A 20,797-nucleotide genomic window follows, 5' to 3' on the forward strand; every position below is an offset into this window, starting at 1 on the left:
GACATTGCCAAGTTGCGATATTATTCTTTCTACGGTAAGAAGGTCCCTATATCCATACTTCCTTTCCACTTTCTGCATTATTCAGAGAACTTATTTTTGCAAGTCTGAGACTTAAAATGTTATTTCATTGTTCTTTCAATTTGCATTTCAATGATTAATAATGAGTTTGAACCTCTTTTTCTGTGTTGTCAGCCTTTGGATTTCCTCTTTCGAATTGCTTCTTCATATCCTTTTTCTTTTCTTTTTTTTTTTTTTTGAGTGATTCTGTGATTTTGTTGATTTAGATAAGTTTGCAATACATTTTAGATACTATTCCCTTATATGTTTAGAATTTAAGAGTGTCTTCCTCCATTCTTTCTTCTTGTGACTTTTTTCATCATATTTATCTTACAGAATTCCTGATTTTTTGTGTAATCAAGAAGTCATTTTTTATAGTTTGTTTTTGAACTTTTATTTAAAAATTCTTTCAATCCCTAACTCTACATTTTATACTAATGTTATTATATCTTTCAGTGTAGATTATAAATCCATATGGATTTCATCTTTTTATGTTGTTAGGTAGAGATCTTGCTTTACTGTTCTCCATATAATAAGCCAGTCTTTTAGCACCATCGTTGGTAGGCAGCCTTTCAAATGGCTTCTCATGCTTCTTGGTACTCATATGTTTGTGTAGTCTCCTTCAATGAAGAGTGTGCTGTGCTTAGCGACTTGCTTCCAATCAACAGAATACAGCCAGTGATGATGGGATGTTGCTTCCAAGGTTAGGTTACAAAAAGACTGTGACTTCTGTCTTTTTTGCCCTCTCATTTTTCTTCTCTCACTTTGGGGCAACAAGCTGCCATGTTGTGAGCTACCCTATAGAGAAAGCTACATGACAAGGGACTGACATCTCTAGTCAACAGGGAATAGAACTTGAACATTGTCAACAGCCACAAAAATGAGCTTGAAGTAGATCTGAAGCCTGCCAATGGCCAAATGAATGAGTGTGGGAGCAGAACGATCCCCAGTAGAGTCTTAAGATGACTAGAGCCCTGGCCAGTACCTTACTTGCAGCCTTGTGAGAGACTCTGACTGAAACGATGCAGCTAAACTTGGTTCCTGACACTTAGAAACTGAGACAATAAATGTTTATTATTTTAAGCCACCAATGTTAGAGCAATTTGTTATGTAACAGTAGACTTTAATATACCATTGACTAAATCTAATCTGTCCCTAGTTGAATAGAGTTTAAACTTATGGTTGATTAGTTAATTTCACTCCATTTTTATTACTATAGCTTTGCCATATGCCCATATTTAATAGAGTGGATTCTTCTGCTTTACCTTCTTTTTCTTTAAATAATTAAGAAATATTTTAAATGGAATAAAAATGAAAACAATAACATCCAAATTTATGAACTGCAGCTTGTGTCTCCTTATAGTGTAGTCTATATTTTTAAATATTTATGTTAGGAAACAAGAAAGATCTCAGGCCAGTGATCAATTATTCCACCTTGTAAAGGTAGAAAAAGAGGGGGAAATTAAACCTAATTCATGTAGAAAGACATAATAAAGATAATTGCATAAATTAGTAGAACAGAAAATAGATGTCTAATAGACAATAATCAATAAAAGCAATATCTGTTTCTCTGAAAATACCAATAAAATTGGTAAAATTCTAAACTGGTATAAGCAAACATTTTCTATCAAGGGCCAAATGTTAAATATCTTAAGATTTACTGGCAATTAAGTCTCTGTTACAAATGTTCATCTCTGCTGACTCCTCATAAAAGCAAATATAGACTATATGTAAATGAATGTGCACAGGTGAATTCCAATAAAACTGTTCATTGACAGTGAAATTTGAGTATCATATAATTTTGCAATATCATGGAACGGATTATAACTTTTTTTTTCAAATATTTAGAATTGTAAAAGCCATTCTTAGCTCATGGGTTATACAAAAGCAATAATGGGACAAATTTGTCTGCAGATTATAGCTCACCATTCATTGCATAAAAAGATTGATCACAGTAAAAAAAGAAGGTCGTATTATTGGTACCAAGAAGGAAAGAGAGAATGCTAATAAACACAGGCCTTAAAAACTTAAAAGAGCAATCAGTATGTACTACTGAAAACTTTATTTAATAAACTTGATGACTCAAGTAATAATTTTTGAAAGATAAAAATTACAAAACTGACAGAAGAACTAAAAAAAATTTAATATCTCTAGTGTACCAAGCATATTTTATTGATAATTAAAAACTTCCCTGTAAACAAATCTCAGGCTGAGAGGATTTTACTGGTGAATTCTTAAAGAAAAAAATTAGAAAGAAATAATACCAATCCTACATAAATTATTTCAGGAAATAGAAAAGTATATTATGAAAACTGCATCATGTCGATATCAAAACTAGACAAAGTTACTTCAAGAAAAAAATTATAAATCAATGTCCTACGTGAACATAGATACAAATATTGTAACAAAATAATTGCAAAATTTAAACTGGCAACATATAAAAAGAATAATACATTTAAAAAGGCATTTGACAAAATAGTATCTATTCAATATACAAATTTTTGGTAAGTTGGGATTCAAAAGAGGTTTCTTTAACCTGATAAAGGACATTGCTGGACATGGCATCATGGTATCTGTAGCTGGCATCATGCTTAATGATAAAGTTGTTTTCTCCCTAAGTTGAGAGTTAGGCCAGAATGTTAGCCTCTCTATTGGAGGTCCTAGAAATTTTAATAAGTCAAAAATAAATAAAACACTTATAGATTGAAAAAGAAGAAATAAAAGACTGAGGTGCAAGTCAAGTTTGACAGGTTTATTTTCAAAATTTATATGGAAATTAAATGTCCTAGAATAGACAAAACAATTTATAAAGAAAAACAAAGTTGGAGGACTCATATAATGTTCCTGGTGACCAACTGCAGTGCAAGTGTGTGAGTGGGTGGGGAGTTGTCCCTCACATAACCAGGCAATTTTGTAGACTCTACCTGTGTGTCCTACAGTTCAACTCAATTCTGACATGATTTTCCCAAAGATAGCATCAGATTCTACAGGTTAAGGGCTTAGTTCTACAAGACTGCACCCACCGTGTCCCACTTTATGTGTCTATCACAAGTTCAAGTTGCCTGGGCTTCTGAACAGGTTGGAAGTTCCAAGGGCCTCCTTTTTGGGTTTAATTAATTTGCTAGAGTGGTCACAGAACTAAAAAAAAAATCTTACTTATTAGATCACTGATTTGTTATGAAAGGATATAACTGAAATAGCCAAACGGGAGAGATGCATAAGGCAAGGTCTGAGAAAAGGTCCTGGAACTTCCATGCCACCAAGTGTGCACCATTTTCCCCAAGTTTCTGCATGTTCTCTGAACTCTGTCTTTTGGGTCTTTATGGAGGCTTCGTGACATAGTCATGATTGATTAAATTATTGGTTATTGGTGATTTAACTCAGTCTGTAGCCCCTCTCCCCTCCCAAAAAGTGGTGACGGGATGAGACTGAAAGTCTAATGGCAAACAGCAGTCCCCGTCTTGAAGAAATTTCCGAAAGACACCTCATTAACATACACTCAGTTGGTTGAAAGGAGCTTGTTATGACTAATAAGACGCACATTTCACTTTTATGGCTATGAAGTGATTTCAGGAACTGAGAACAGGAGACCAACCATTACAACAAAAGATGCTCCCTGTCACTCAAATGGCTGAGGAATTTTCAAGGGTTTAAGAGCTCTGTGTCAGAAATGGAGAGGAATGTGAAATATATATTTCTTGTTATAAATCACAATCTTATAACACATAATACCTGACTTCAAGACTTATATTAATGCTACAATAATCAAAGTAAGTGTGGCATTTGTGAAAGGATAAATTTAGATGAACTGAACAGAACAGGGAGTTCAAAGACAGATCTACTCATATATATAGTAAACTGATTTTTGAGAAAAGTCCTAAGGCAATTCAATGAGGGAAAGGGAGTTCTTTTTAAAAAGTAATCCTGGGGGTGGCTGGGTGGCTCAGTTAATTAAGCATCTGACTTTTGGTTTTGGCTCAGGTCACAATCTCAGGGTCCTGAGATCAAGCCCCATGTTGGGGCTTGATTCTCTCTCTCTCTCTGCACCCCCCCCCCACTCGCTCACGTACACACTCTCTCTCTGGAATAAATAAATAAATCTCTTTAAAAAAGTAATTCTGGGGCAGCCTGGTTGGCTCAGCGGTTTAGCACTGCCTTCAGCCTAGGGCATGATCCTGGAGACCTAGGATTGAGTCCCGCTTCGGGCTCCCTGCATGGGGCCTGTTTCTCCCTCTGCCTGTGTCTCTGCCTCTCATTCTCTCTCTCTCTCTCTCTCTCTGTGTCTCTCATGAATAAATAAATAAAATCTTAAAAAAAAAAAGTAGTTCTGGAACATTTGGATATCTTTATGGAAAAACGAAACAAAACAATAAATCCTTACTCCTTACCTCATCCCATTCACAAAAATTAATTTGAATAGGAGCACAGGCCTAAATGTAAGTTAAAAGTATAACCATTTACATTAGGATAATGTGAATTTAAACCACAATGAAATACCATTGTTGGGGAGGAAAATTTTATCTATACCTTTCTTAATTCTTTGTCTTGTCTAATAATCAGATTAACACAGGACAGGGGAAAAATTTAATTACAAATGTGCAGGGGTCCCCTCAGAATATGAGACCCACATGCTGTCCGGTAATTGAAGGTTCTATGTCATTCTGAGCTAAGAAGGGGGTGGGACTTCAAAGGGAAGGAAAACAATTCATAGGAAGTTGGGAAGAGCAAATGTTTGGTAAGCAAATGTTTATAGTGTCATGCTGAGACAATAGGCACAGTGAGGAATTTGATTTCTAGGACTTGCTGAGCTATTCCTTCTCCCCTCAAGAGCTTATGACACCTAGCCCATGTTCTTTGTAGTTATCTCTGGTGATGGTTCTCTTCTTGGATCAGGTTCCCTATCTAACTTCTTTTAGGCAGTTAAGGAAGAGGTAAAAGTTCTCCTTGAGTCTGTTGCGTCTTGGTTGCCTTCAGCTCACAATATTCCACCTGCCAAAGTGGCACATTTTAAGGATACTTGTTCTGAACTCCTTCACCATTTTTACTCCTTTCACCATTTTTACATAATATCAGAGCTATAATTCAAAATTCAAATAATAGTAAAGTTGGTTAGGAAATGGACAAATTGGAACTCTTGTACACTTCTGATGGGAAAGGGAAATGGCACAAGCACTATTTGATAACTATTTGATAGTTTCCTTATAAAACGAAATATGTACATATCATGCCATCCTACAATTCCACAATAAAGCATATAACCACACAAAGACTTGTACACCACTGTTTATAGCAGCTTTATTCAAAATATTCCTCCAAATGGGGAATACTCATATGTCTATCACCATGTAAATGGGTAATTAAAATGATAGTACATATAAGCAGTGGGATACTAATCATCGATAAAAATGTATTAGGCTACTGATAGGGGCAATAACATGCATGGATCTCAAAAATATTATGTTCGGTAAAGAACTCAGAGAAAATGTACATTACATAATTTCATTTACATGAGATTCTAGAAAATGTGAACTGATTTACAATGACAGTAAGCAGATCATTGTTTTTCTGGAGTCCTGAGATGATGAAGGGAATTGATTGGAAATAAACATAAGGAGATTCTTTTAAGAAAAGGAAGTATTCTGTGTCTTGATTGTGGCAATGGTTTTATGAGTGTATATAACTTTCAAAATGCATTGAATTGCACTCTTTCAATGGGTTCAGATTATTGTATAAAAATTACACAGCAATAAGCTTAATTGAAAATAATGTCTGGGAAAAAATTTGAATGTCGAACAATAGAGGAACTTAAGTATGTTGTGGTATATTCAACACATGTTGGATTGTTATTTGGCTTTTGGAGTTATGTCTAGGAAAAATTTATTCCACCATAAAATTAAACAAAAATATGTAGATGAAGTCAACAGAATATAAAAAGGAAAAGTTACTAAACTCTTAAAGAAAAGATCCAGAAGGATATAATAATGATAAATGTAAAAATCTGAGGGACCATTAGAAAAAATGGTTGTATTGGAAAAATCATTTAATGGTATACTCTTTTTTTTTTTTTTAAGATTTTATTTATTAATGAGAGACACACAGAGAGAGGCAGAGACACAGGCAGGGGGAGAAGCAGGCTCCCTGCAGGGAGCCCAACATGGGACTCGATCCCAGGAACCCGGTATCATGACCTGAACCAAAGGCAGATGCTCAACCACTGAGCCACCCAGGTGCCCTGATGGCATATTCTTAACAAGTGAGTAAACAGGTAACACTTAAATATATATGATATTTCCACACATATTATTTTCCTTATTTATTGCAATTCTGAGAAACTGATGCACTTTTGCTTTTTGCAGGTGAAGCATGAAAAACTAGATTTAGTAACTTTTCTCTGAATTGCTGCTGCTTTTATATATTTCCAGTTGGAGAGTCAATTGTTAAAATTGTTTTGGAAAGTTGTTTTTAAAGAACTACATATTGAAACAAAATAATACACCTACTCATTTATTTAGTAATGTCACCTTCCATAAATTTCTATAAATATAAATGTTTTGAGGATAACTATCCATGGATATTTATTTCAGCATTGCTTATAATGGTAAAATAACTACAGTCGACCCGAACGTTCAAAAGGAAATGTTGGCATAGTGCAAACATATCTTCAACTACACTTAAATAAATGTGGTGCACTCATACTATGAAACATGATATTGTTATTAAGATATGAGTTCTATAGATGTATGTGCATACAAACGATATAGAATCTGCAAATAATGAGGATTTACTAGGGATAGTCGATATAGAATCTGCAAATAATGAGGATTTACTAGGGATAGTCTATTTACAGACCATCCGTATTTGCAAATCCTATTTTCTAAAATTTGTTTCTAACAGATCAATACTCATGACAGTCTCACAGTCATTTGTGGACACGAGCATGTGCAGAATGGCAGAAAATTTGAATTGCCCCATGCACACTTTCCTAGCTGAGATTGAATACAAAGATAATTCTGCTTTCTTGTTTAAGCTTTCATACTGTAAACAAGTGTCGTTTTGTGTGGTCTATTTAATGCCACGTGTTTTGCATTTTGGTGCTGTATGTTGGTGATTTTGCTCTTTCCGATTGCCCTCAAATATAGTGTAGAAATGCTGTGTCACGTTCTCAGGTGCAAGAAGGTTGAGATGTATCTTATAGAAGAGGTATATGTGTTCAATAGGCTTCTTTCAGGCATGAGTTATAGTGCTGTTGTCTGTGAGTTCAATGTTAATTAATCACCAATATATATTAAATAAGGTGACTTTAAACAGAAACACATAAAACAAGGTTATATATTGATTGTTTGATGAAAATTTTGTGGCTAGAGGCTTTCAGGAACATAACCCTGTGTTTCACCTGGAACAATGATTCAGTATTTGCTAATGCAGTGCTCAGGGTGACTTTATAGAATGTAACTGCCATGAATAATGAGAATGCATTGAAATATACATGCATATATTTCAAATATACGTATATCTGAAAGGTTGCCTAAAATGTATTTGTGAGAAAAGCAAATACAATCAATCCTTCTTTTATTTCCAGTAGAAATACACAATTTCTATCAATGTTGTTTATATATTTGTATGTATTTGTAAAACCACAAAGAAGAGCATGGACAGATATGCACAAAGATATTAATGTCTCTGAGCAATGAGAATGGAGTAAGTGAGGGGAGATTAACTCTTAAGAAATTTATACCTTTTTGTAAATTTTTTCATCACATATTTTGCTGCAAAATAGAAGCAGAAAATGAAAAAGAAACAAGTTGCCCAAGGTCTGAGCATTAATACCTAAAAGCAATATGGCTTTTTTTTTTGTAATTAATTTTTGATTCCTCATCCAGGGTTCTGTTGACTATATCGTGTTGTCATTAATGTTAATATGTGTGTGGATTGTACTGATATCTAAATAATTAACAAAAGATAGTATTATGTTCTGATGTTCATAAGACCATCTGTAGATATGCCTATAAAAGGGAATATTGTGAGTTTTAAGCAGAGTTACATAGTCATTCATTTATTTTTCCTCTTTAGAGTTAAATGTGAAATAATAGTAACAATTTACCAGGGAAAATCTGAGAAGGGTAATGTGTCATCATTATATAGATTTTGAAAAATTTCTTGTGCCTATGTATAATACCCTGGACTAATCAGTATAATAATTTATAATGACTACTTATTGAGTACTTGTTGAGTACTTATTAAGTGAGCTACTTGACATATATAATTCCCTAATACTTCAGATGCTAATTTAAGCTTCATTTCTCTTGAATTTTTTTCTTTATCTTTTAATGAAGGAGGTCTGCTCCTATCTAGTGCCTCAGAGGAGATATGAAGAGGGCCAGAAGGTGGAAACTGTCTGTATACCTTTCTGATTTTTATGTTCCATTAAGTCAAAGCCTTAAGGAAGATTTAGATACTTTTTGGACTAAGTCAGGAGGCTTGTGGTGGGCCATATCAGATACTGTTTAATTCTCAATATTTCTTATTTTCTCCCACAATAATAGTTCCACTTCTAGTTCTAGATTTTCTGCCCAGAAAGATTAATTCATTTTCTAGCCTTCTTTGCCAATCAGGTGTGGACATGGGAATATATTTTGTCTAAGGTAATGTAAGCAGAGTGTCATATACCAGACTTGGATACTTTACTTCAAAGTAGGTCTTTGTGTACCATTGACCTCTGTTTACTTTGTCTCTTCCATCTTCCTGATGCTTGGAATGTAGCCATGATGACTGAAACCAGTGCAGCCATTGGAGACTATGAGTTAATCTTGGTGATGGTGGCCATGGGTGGCAGGACAACATGGAAGAAGATGTGGTGTCACAAATCCACCCTTATCATCCCTGGACATCCCACTTCTGACTTTTGCATGAGAGAAATTATATTTATATTTTATTTAACTACTGTCATTTTGGGTTTCCATTACCCACATCTTAGCCTATTCCTAATTAATATGTGGGGGTATCCGGGAGGGGAAACATTTGAGAACCATTAGAGAGATCAGGCCCTTCTCACACAGACAGCAGAGATACTCTCTACAACTAAGAAGCGAAGAAGGAGCAGAAGGAACCTGTTCTTTTTCTAAGCCAGCAAGGAATGACTGCTTGGAATTCTTGGAGGATGGAACCTGGGCAGCCTCAACATAGATGCTTTATGATTGACAAGGGATAAAGATACACTATCAATTTGTATGCCTTACATATGACATAGTTCTGGGAGCAGTTGGTCAAATATTTTTAAAAATTCAAATCATAGTGTGTGTTGAGTAATTTTTTTCTCTTTTAACAGAATGACATCCTCCTACTGTCACCAACCTGCTTAGGTTTTGCATAAATTATTTCATCTAATATTTATAAGGCCCCTGTGAGATAGGAACTGTTATTGATAAAAAATAATATTGATAAAGAAACTTGATGGTTAAAGAGTTTAAGTAACTTGCCCAAGGTCACATAGCTAGAAAAATCATAAGCAAGCTAACTTTCAAACACATGCTTGCCTCTTTCCAAGCATCCGCTGTTACTGAAAACATGTGGAAGCAGGAATAAAAAACAATATTACTTTCTACCTGTTAGAAATCATTAAAGGAAAATCCTAGCAAAATTATAAATAATTGAATCTTGAATACGTGATTGTAAAATAATATAACATGTCACTCTATATTATATCTATATTATCTATTTACATATAAATATGTCAATCACATATGTTGAGAAATTCTAAGGAAGAAAAAGTATTTTAGTATTTTACATACATTTTAGCAATTTGAAGCAAAATTCTTGTTTACCAGATCTAGTGGTCTTTAGTACCCAGGGGAAATAACACTACATATAGTATTTAGACAGACACCTGGGTAGGAATACATTCCACAGAGTAACAATATTTACAAAGAATAAATGCCTGACATTTTAATTTTTCTAAATTAAAAAAAAAATCTGAATTGATCCCTCTTTTTCAGTGTTAGCAGAAAATGAAGTCTCAGTCATGGTTACTGGCAGTTACTGTTCATTTTCCAGGATTATTCAAGTTTTGAGAGATTTATATCATCCATAAAGTTTGGGAAAATATTTTTAGTTTTCTGTATATCCTAATTGACACCGTAATCCTCATTGTTTACACTGATGTGGTCCATTCTAGGAAAGTAATTCTACTCCAAATAGGCACAGTTATTTCCTATTCCCTGCCCGCCTAGTGTAGATACCCCAGTGTATGATTTGAGTGCAAAACATATTCGTCCTAGATCTTGTTATATAGCAGCAGTCTTAATCCTATCCCCTAATTATGACCAGGGTCAACTGGTCCTATTAGTATGAAAACTCCTTTCTTTGACTACTCATCTACTAGAATAGGATCCCAAACTGGCTGCAGCCATGGCTTTATTTTTATTTTTTAGCTGCACTCCTAATGTATTCTCTGGTAGAAGCATCATTGCTTTGGAAACCGAGACTTCTAGCTTTAAAAAGCCCAAATTTGAATAATATAACTAATATAACAGTGTATATCAACTATACTTAAATAATACCTTAAAAAAAAGCCCAAATTTGAGACAACAGGAAGCATCAATTCCAAATAGGTTGTTGGGATTGAAGATGAGTAGGGTCATTCCTAATTATGCATCTTGGTTCACGGACTCATGCATTCTATCTAGTGGGAATACCATACCACCCAGTGGCCACTGGGTTATGGGTCCCAAAGGGTTTGTGTCATTGCAAGCTGTTATGATCAAGCTGATGTCTCACCTACAACTCAAAAAGTCCATTTCATCACTCTTTCTGGTTGGCCACCTAATGGTATCTGGCATGTGGTCCCTCTTGATGTCATTTCACATGACCCAGTTATTTCCAATATTCCCATCTTGCTCCTTCAGATTACTGACCAACCAATCAAGTAAAGAGGCACTGCCCATGAATCTATGGAAGTCCTTACCATGGGACAATTTTTCTCTTTACAAAAAGTAACTGAGGAGGTACACAGTCTGAAGCTCTGTTCCTTGGGAGATTTTTTTCATTTGTCTCTCAGGTTTACCCCTTACTGGGGCTACAGCAGTACCAGGTTATAGCTTAGATTTAAATGTGAAGAAATTCATTCCATGAATTTAGCTTGAGTTAATCCTCCCCTGATAGATGATTTTAGGTAATCTTTTATGAGGCCAGAGATATGAGCTGAGAGAGAGACAAAAATGTAAAAGTGATAGGTGACATGGAGGTCTAGGTCACTTATTTGTGCAGCTAACTTGTGCCCTCTTGACTTGTTCAAGTACAGTCCTAGCTAGGTGTACTATTTCTGTTTGAGAATGGATTTCTACTGGGCTCATCCTAAGGTATTACCTAGTGAATTGGGAGCACTCAGGCTGTCATAGACTCCAGTCTGAAAGTTTCATCAGCTACAGAGCATGCCCATTCTGTCTTCACATTCAGAAATGGTAAAGCAATTTCTGTGTAAAACAGACATGGGTCAGGATCTGTTTGTTACATAATTCTTGTATATCCTTACTCTCACAGTTGGTCACAATGGAGCTTTGGATCTGAATATCCATCAACCTTCTATAGGCAGGCTCTATAAGAAATTGGGTATTTTTTATTCAGTTGTATTTACTGAATAAAGAAAAGGAGGACCCTTTGGGAAAAGGTTGGGTCCTCTTTGAGATTACAGGATGGCTGCTATGGCTTCAGGCCTTAGATACAGATGTGACAATGTCAGTGTATATGTGTTCATTTTTATCAGTGAAGAAACTTTCCTCAGATGTCCTCAGCAGCCTTGCCCTTGTGTTACATTGGCCAAAATTGTGTCAAATGCCCTTACTAAAATGAGGCATTGAAAGAGGAATGGTGGTTTCATAATTGGCTAAGTCCAATAAAGACTTAACCTTGGAATTGGGGGATAGGACCACTTTCTCCAGAGTTTTGAAGGATGAAAAGGGAGGAAGGAAGGAAGAAAGGAAGAAAAGAAAAGAAAAGAAAAAGAAAAGAAAGAAGAAACAAATATAGTCATCTAGCTATATTCAATATTTCAAATAATATTCTCAATATTATCCTTAAAACAGTATGACATATGACCAGCTGGTTTTTCTATCAACATATGACCTGGGATAAAGCTATGAGAATTTTCTACCCTTTTATATCAACATATGACATATGCTAGAATGCAGAATAATGGGAATTTCTATGAAAAGAAAGAAAACAAAAATAACCCAAAAGATATTTAATGTTTGCTAATATGAAAACAAAATAACATGATCATCTTTTTAAACATTTGATGGGAGGTTCAGTGCAGTCAGCTTTTCTTACCCTTTTGCCACCAAGTGAGGCAATCCAGTTATGAAAGTTAATTTATCTGAGTGGGGCTGCTAGCCTTATTTGACGGCAAACCAACAAAAATGGATTGAAAATTGCTCGGCGCACACTATCATTAACATCCTCTCCACATACGCACGTGCACGCCCTCTGTTGTGGGAAAGTAACTTTTCTAAATGAGACTTGGCTGACCTGAGCGTGGGTTACTTTCACATGCACTTAGGAGATAAGCTAGAAGGACATGGTAATAAAATGGCTCAGCATCCTTCATGTTGACTGGACGGTGGACCAAGTTGCTTTCAGCCTCCTTAAGGTGGAGAGGTTTCTAGGGCTGTTATTATCATATTATTTTGCTTAAATCAGGGACTAAGTGCATGAATTTGTCAGACAAAAGACTGCCACAAGAGATTAAGGAATATTATATTTTTGAAATAGTAAGTTGTGCCTTTCTGAATAGCACAGAGTCTGATGACTAGGGCTTTGTAAACATTTTATAAAGACGTAAGTAAACCATTTCTTACTTCAAATTGCAACCATTTTGAAAAACCTGAAAGCTGTTTCAGAAAGGAAATGCCAAATTTACTGCAAGTCGGTACAAAAGGAAACACTTGTCTGTTGAATATGTTTTACAGAACTGTCTAGTTAGTAGTCTTTTCAGGTATAAAATAATAGCTTGATGTTTTTGTACATTTTATTTTGATGGCTGGCTTATCTGTGGAGCTAATAGAAAATCAAATAAGGCTTTGTGAAACCTAAGGGTTTTCAAACATTATTCTACTCGATGACTAGGGGAAAAAAAACCCCAGCAAAGTGACTAGAGAGTTGGGGATAAGAGTTAGCTATTTTCCTCTAGCTAGAGAATTTAAAAAATAACCTATGAGTCCACGTTTTCATAAATTTCATTTGCATTGTACAAAAGTAATATATTACTATTAGGCAGGCAAGGAAAGTATTACATATATCACATGTGGATCAAAGATTCTGCTTTTTCTCTTATATAAATACATAGCTTGAATAAAATCTGGTAACACGTTAAACATTGGCCCCCAAGTATATGCATTACTGCTGTCCTACATAAAAAAAAATGAGATCTTCTTAGGTTTGTTCCATGAATCTTTGTTCAGATTATTATTTGTAGATTATTTGCTGAAATGAAACTGGATGACTGTTCAGAATTCATTCTACTTTTTTTTTTTTCATGACGTGTGGAACATATGGCCGCTGGGGCTTGAGAGGGCAGGATCCTTTGCTCTGATTCCATATTGTAATACCTTTTTTATGGGAATCCTGCTAGATTAAAGAGGTTTAAAACTGATTCGTTCTTTTTTTTTTTTTTTTAAGATTTTATTTATTTATTTATTCATGAAAGACTGAGAGACAGAGAGAGCCAGAAACAAAGGCAGAGGGAGAAGCAGGCTCCATGCACCGGGAGCCCGATGTGGGATTCGATCCCGGGTCTCCAGGATCGCGCCCTGGGCCAAAGGCAGGCGCTAAACCGCTGCGCCACCCAGGGATCCCTAAAACTGATTCGTTCTTACAGATAATGTTCAACTAAGTTTCTGTAATACCCTATTTTTTTTCCCTCTCTGTGAGAAGAAAAGGAAAGACGGTGAGAAGATGATAAGCAAATTGGTTATCTTGAAAAATAAATTATCTTCATGCACCTGTGATTTGGGTGGAGGCCAATTCAGTACCAATGAACATCCATTGCCATGAGTGTTCTGAGATAGAAAAATAGGAAAATTTAGTATATGGTTACCTTATGCATCATTACTGTGGTGCATCAACATTAAAATCAAAGTGAGATGGAGGGTCTTGACGGGGTTCACCTCTAAGACAAGAGGGTGAAACAGTAAAGACCCAAAAGATTAATTAAGGGAACGCTGGCCTTTTTTTCAGTCTCTGGTAAACTTTCCTCATTCTCTCACCTTTGTCCTCTCCTGTTTCTACTCTGCACTCTGCTGAAGTAAAGCCATTCATCATTTCTTGTATGTCTACTTCCCAAATCTAGTCATAGGTGACCAAGATATTCTCTTTTTGTGAACAGCAGCTCTATTAGTCTAGAAGGCAGATGGGCAGCTCAGTTTGAACAAAATGTCAAGCTAACTGTGGAGCTTGACCCTATCACCTTTGAGCATGACTAGTGTTAGACACAGCTGCTACAGTTATTCTTCTGCAATTAAACCAGGATCTCTTCTGGATCTCATTTTTTGCAGTCAAATCTAAAGCTAAAAAAGGACAATGGTAGAAAAGTTACTTTGACTTAAAGTCAACCTGGCATAAAGCTATATTGATTCTCTCTATGCTTTACATTTACCTGTGAATACCTTCCTAGTGCATCTCCTTAAATTCCATGTCCCGACAACTATCTTTTTTTTTTTTTTTTTGCCACTAATTAACCTCTTCTCCAATTTCTACATTTGTGCCAACTACACTATTTTCCTTCCCATTTCCTAAATGAGCTATTTTGGTGTTATTCCTTATTCTCTTACATATTTTCCAAAAACGTGGACAAACATCCTATACATGAATTCTTGGATTTATACCTTCCTCCTCATCCTCACTGTTAGCACTGAGATATGGGCTTCCAACTCATAGGTACCAAACCCTTCCGTGTGGCCTTTATCTCTGGCTCCTTTTTGATTGATGACATTTACTCATAGAAGAGGTGCAATGTCTAATATTTGACGAAGTCAAAAGCTCGGGAAGTGAGGGATACCCTGTGGGGTTCTTGTCTGGTTTTATGAGAGACTACATGATGACAATGGGCAAGTTAGGTTACATGACATGCCTCAGTTTTTTGTCTGTTACCTGAAATTAATGACCTACCTCTGAGTGCTGCTATAAGGATTTTAAGGAGTCTTATTCAAAGTACTTCTCATATGAGAAACACTCCATGTATTTGCTATTTTTGCTGTTGTGTGTTATCAAAAAGAATCCACTTTCATGCCTACTGATTGAAAGTTTAGCAATTTTCTGCCAAGTATTGGAGACATACAAATAGCTTTGTCTGGTTGTACAGAGCTTCTTTATATCATCCTTCCTTACCTAATTATCCTTAATCTTTCCCCTTAGCTACAGATAAACATTCAGCTGCAGTCTCTATCCTTCCCTGGAAACCCAATATCCAATTCCAATTTTGTGAATGTTATTCATTGTTTAGAAATCCAACCCCCTCCTTTAATAACTGGGTTTTGCCTCAACTATGTCACACAATATTCTTGGATGAACTGCCCCACAGTGGTTTTATATCATTCCACAACTTAAAAAAAAAATAGGTATACAACTTGTACTCTAATCCCTTCTGCTGATTTAGATATTTGTGATGGCATTACTCCCTACTCCCTACTGCTAGCATTTATGCAGATTTTCTCAAATAGGCTATAAGTTCCCTGAGTGTAGGAGCCATGACTTCTGCCTTCTTATAATTCCACCATGCCTGGAATAGTGAAGTAGATAGTAAGAGATTAATAAAAACTGTCTAATTTAATTGACTAATAGTTTGGAAGCTTTCTATCTAGACTCTTTTGTATACAAATTCTTGGAAGAAGTCAAAGACAAAGGGAAAATGAGATTTCAATTCACTTCATCTTGGGTTTTCACAGCTTAAAATAGTTAATTAAAAATAAAATTCTGGGCAGCCCAGGGCGCTCAGCGGTTTAGCGCCGCCTTCGGCCCAGGGTGGGATCCTGGAGACCTGGGATTGAGTCCTGCGTTGAGATCCCTGCATGGAGCCTGCTTCTACCTCTGCCTGTGTCTCTGCCTCTCTGTCTCCCTGTGTCTCTCATGAATAAATAAATTTTTAAAAATCTTAAAAAAATAAAATAAAATTCCTGGGGTGCCTGGATGGCTCAGTTGGTTAAGCGTCTGACTCTTGGATTCAGCTCAGGTCATGGTCTCAGGGTCATGAAATGGAGCCTTGTGCCAGGCACCATGCTCAGCATGGAATCTGCTTAAGATTCTCTCTCCCTCTCCCACTGCTCCTTCCCACCCCCTTGCTCACTCATGCTATCCCCCTCTCTCTCTCTCTCAAAATAAATAAGTACATAAAATAAAATAGATAATTTTCTTTTTCTCCCCCACAGTCCTCAACCTGTTGCCCGATCACTCTTTTCTCCCCAGTTCCCTCCTGTAACCAAACCCTACAAAATTCTACACAGTGGGATCCCTTCCCAACTTCCAAGCATATGCCACCTTTCTCTTTCTTAACTGCAGCCAAGCTACAATGCCCCCTTTCTGTTCTTTCAACACACTGGGCTCTTTGTAGCTACTTCAGGACAACTGTATTTGCGGTTCTGTTTGCCTGGAATGCTCTTCCTCTGACTTCTACCTACTGCTTCCTTCCTTCCATCCTTCCAGATAAACTCAAGGGTACTTCCTCAAGGGTCACTTCTGTGACCACCCTGTCCAAGGGAAAGTCTTATCCTTTTCCCTTCACCCTCTGTCATGTGACCTTGTTCATTTCCCTTAGTGCATGGGCCACAGCCTGAAATGATCATGTCTACTTTTTGTAATACTTATAAAAGCACCTGACATACCCTCACATAATAATTTAGTGATTAATAAGCTTCTAATAATCGTAAGTTTAAGTGGCAAAATATACATATAATCTGTTGAAGTATAAAAGAAATATTCTTTAAAGGGGTGTAGTGAGTAGAAATATGACACACTGATCGCTTACGTATTCTCCGCAGAAAGAAAGGGGGTCTGGAATGAAGTTAGTCTCATATAATAACCCAATTACTTTGATAAAGCAAGGTTTCATTTCTCCCCTGCTGTGAAAGGACTAATGGATCCTGGGTATGTGTGTTTTTCTTCCATGCGTTTCCTGTCTATTGTGTAACAGATGAAATGAAGAGAATTATTTTAATAGCTGCTAATGTTTTCAAGCAAAAGTAAAACATGTCTTGCCCTCAGTGCTTGCCAGGGTTTCTGACTCACTCTGCCAGTTAGTGTGGAGAGGAAATAAAATTTACCTCTGCAATTTCCTCAGACTCTTATGGATGTGGAAACAAAACAATGTCTCAGTTTATAGTGTAAAAATTTACATGATGTCATTTAATATATAAATTATGTACTTTTACTAATCTCAGGAAACTTGCATACTTCCTTCTTTGCTCACTGCATATCACTAATCTTCTATTTACTGTTAATTATCATCACCCATGTTTATCTCCTGCTGTCAGTTCTGTGGTTCTCTTATATACAGTTCTTAATTGCCAACAGTAGTCTCATATTTAGTCTTTTCTCCTTGTCTTGGCTGAAGTTGCTTCCCTGGCCAAGATCACCAATTTTATTTCAAGATCTGGTCCAAGTCCTAAGTCTTCTATGGACTGTTTTCTCCTAATCTAGTTTTTTGTATTCTTCATTCATGTCCTTGATCATTTAACATCTAAAAGTTTCCTACTTAAAAATAAAAATCCCACAAAACAAAACAAAAACCTCTATGTGTTCTTTCTCTAATAAGAGTTTAAGGTTCTCTAGAGATGAAGCCATTCTATATATTTCTTTTCAATCCCTTATCTCCTAACACTGTCTGTGCCCATCATGTGTGGGTGCTCCATAAATATTTGCTGAATCGGATTGTAAGAAGCTATGGAGAGAATGGAAAATAGAAATCTATATTATAAAGTAAAGCTCCATTAGGTCTATATATTTCTAATCCTCTTCCCACTAAATCTTTGAAGGAGTTTCAATGAAGTTATAAACCTAACTTTTATCTCCTTTTTCCTTCTTGTAGAATTGGAGGTGCCAATAAGAATGACCAAAGGGCAAGAGCCTGAGATAGAAAAAGAAAATTTTAGCTATTAGATCAATGAAATCATCCTCATTAATTTGGATCTCTGCGCTAATTTTGCCTTCTCTGGAGAAATATATACACATAGTCCAGGAAATACCACAGAAGCTAAAGAGATAGCAATAATTCATTTAAAGAAATAAGGTCGTAGAGATTAAAGCAAAGATCCAGGCATCTCTGTCTTAGTCAGCAGTGTGCATTTGAGACACCCATCCTTTTGTATTTCCCTCTGTTCCTGTTATGAATTTTTTAAAAAGAAAAAAAAAACAATTGTGTTGATCCAGAGAATAAATTAGTCAACTAATTTATTAATTATTAACTAATTCCTTTCGAATCTCATATAAAGAGAAGTTTGTCTCTCCTAATAATCAGATGAACTGTCCAAGTTTTAATGATGAGAATTACACAACAACTGGTTGCTTCCTTTTCTTTTTGGAAGACAGGATGTTTTCATACCATTATAGGATTTTTCTTGAGATTAGATTTTCCGGCATAATATTCTTATTTTTCCATTTCTTATTTAGTTAATTCAGTTTATCTAGTGAATTTTTTAAATGCTATATTTGATTTTACTATTTCTCTAATTTTCAAATTTATAGGCCTTTATTTGGAAGTAAGTAGAGCAAAACGTATTATTTCTTAAAGATCTTGACCTACGATTACAAAAGAATACCCCTCTCTAGATAATCATAAGTACAATGGAAAGTTGTTGTTGTTTTTTTTTTTTCCACCAACATACTTCCCCCAATTCCCTGCTCTAGACCACAAACGAAATAGTGCTAGCTCCTGAGAATGTGCAACTGCAGTGAAGTCTCATAGTTACTCCAGCCTTTTTAGAGAGAGAGGTAGACAATACCCCTCCTTTTCCCTGCAGCATCATGAGGGCAAACCTCACCAAAACAGTGATTCAAACTGAAGGAAAGAAACAAAACTGTTAATGCAATGCCCAATAAGGGAGATAGAGTTTTATCTCAGAGGTGAGTTGAAGGATGTGTGTTTGTACAAATTCCCTGAGTTGAGAGGCTTACCTGGGCAGGAGAGCAGAATACCTGCATCAGGTCTCTTAACACGCAGTCCTTGAAGAGAAGGATTCAGAATCAAGGTAGGCGAAAAACGATGGAATCCCCACAACTCATAAGCAATACCCATTCTGCGATATTGAATCAATCCAAGCGAAACATAAACTTCGCCTCTGTGGGCAGAAACATTACACTATTTTCATCTAACATTTTGTTTGTATCTTTTAGAATCCCTGCTGCCTGACCTAAATCCAGTCAAATAGGGATGAGTCTACTTCAGAGGAAGAAATACCATATTGGGTCTCTTTAGAGTTAGAAAAATCTATGTTGGAATGCACATTTCGATAAATATTATTACACCGACATGGCAGTAAATTATACAGCATAATGGCATATAAATGGTTTCAGGCCGGAGAATTTTGAGAACACAAATTATCCTTGTTCATTATAGCTTTATACTTTGATCATTTGGGATGGAAGCCATTCTTACCGTATTATATACTGTTTTACCTTTCTAAGCAGAGCATAATGATCATTAAATACTCATTTTATTAATGACCTAAAGTGACAAGATGAAGAATAATTCTTATTTGGTGATACAACATAGAGGCATTATTTACAGTCTGGAGTGGACACAACCTTCTCAGGTGACTCATTAGTGTCGTACAATGGGGAAGTCCATATTCTTAGGGTGTGATATTAGAGAACGCCATTCAATAAATAAGAATTTGAAAGGTTAAGCAATTAAGGCCTGGAGTTAATATTGAGGTGCAAATAACTTATAGATATACTTGCCTCATGAGGCCCAAACTCAATATTACTCTGTTGTCTCAACGGGCCTCTGAGGTAGCTTCACATTTCCCGTTAAAATGAAAGTGGATGGTTTGGAGTGGGCATAACTGATACAAAAATAACATCTCCAAAAAAGAGATGGCTCAAGCTTTTCTGTTGTTCTCCGGTTTTGATGACGCCCCACTGCTGCATTCACTGAAAATATTCTGGCCTTCTCAGAGTTGTAAGCCTTTTTCAGTTATTCCTGGAAGGCCCTTGGATCACTCATCGGGATCACTGAGGTCGTTTTCACTGAATGCCAGTTGGAGGGGTACTTTGTATTCTTATTTAGCTCTGATAGAGTTTGGGTGACAAGCAGTATCATTGTGGGTAACGAATGGCTCCTCTGAAGCAAAGGACATTGCCTTGCTGTCCATATCCTTTGATCCGATAGTGGACTAATTCCTCTTCTCCCAGTAGAACTAAAATTTTTAGATCGTGGTATACAGTGAGTCTTCTTACTGTGTAGTGTCAGCAGATTTGCTGTAAGATTCAAATTATTTCTAATTTTGTTTTTTCAGAAAGTTTTTCTGACTTATTGTACTTATCCGGTTGTTATTAATGTCGCATTCATGATCTCACCACACTCATTCATAAATAAAGGAGCACTGTATTCTTTCCAGACTGCATCCCTCTTTTCGTCTTTGTGCCTCTGACCTGATTTACAATGTCAAGACATTTCTGGAAAACAAAACTATTCTTTTTGTACTTAATGTGAGATAATCTTCGTATTTAATGGGAAACAAGTGCAAGTAACAATTTGATC

This window comes from Canis aureus, chromosome 35, assembly GCF_053574225.1.
Source record: "Canis aureus isolate CA01 chromosome 35, VMU_Caureus_v.1.0, whole genome shotgun sequence".
In the NCBI taxonomy this organism is placed as follows: Eukaryota; Metazoa; Chordata; class Mammalia; order Carnivora; family Canidae; genus Canis; species Canis aureus.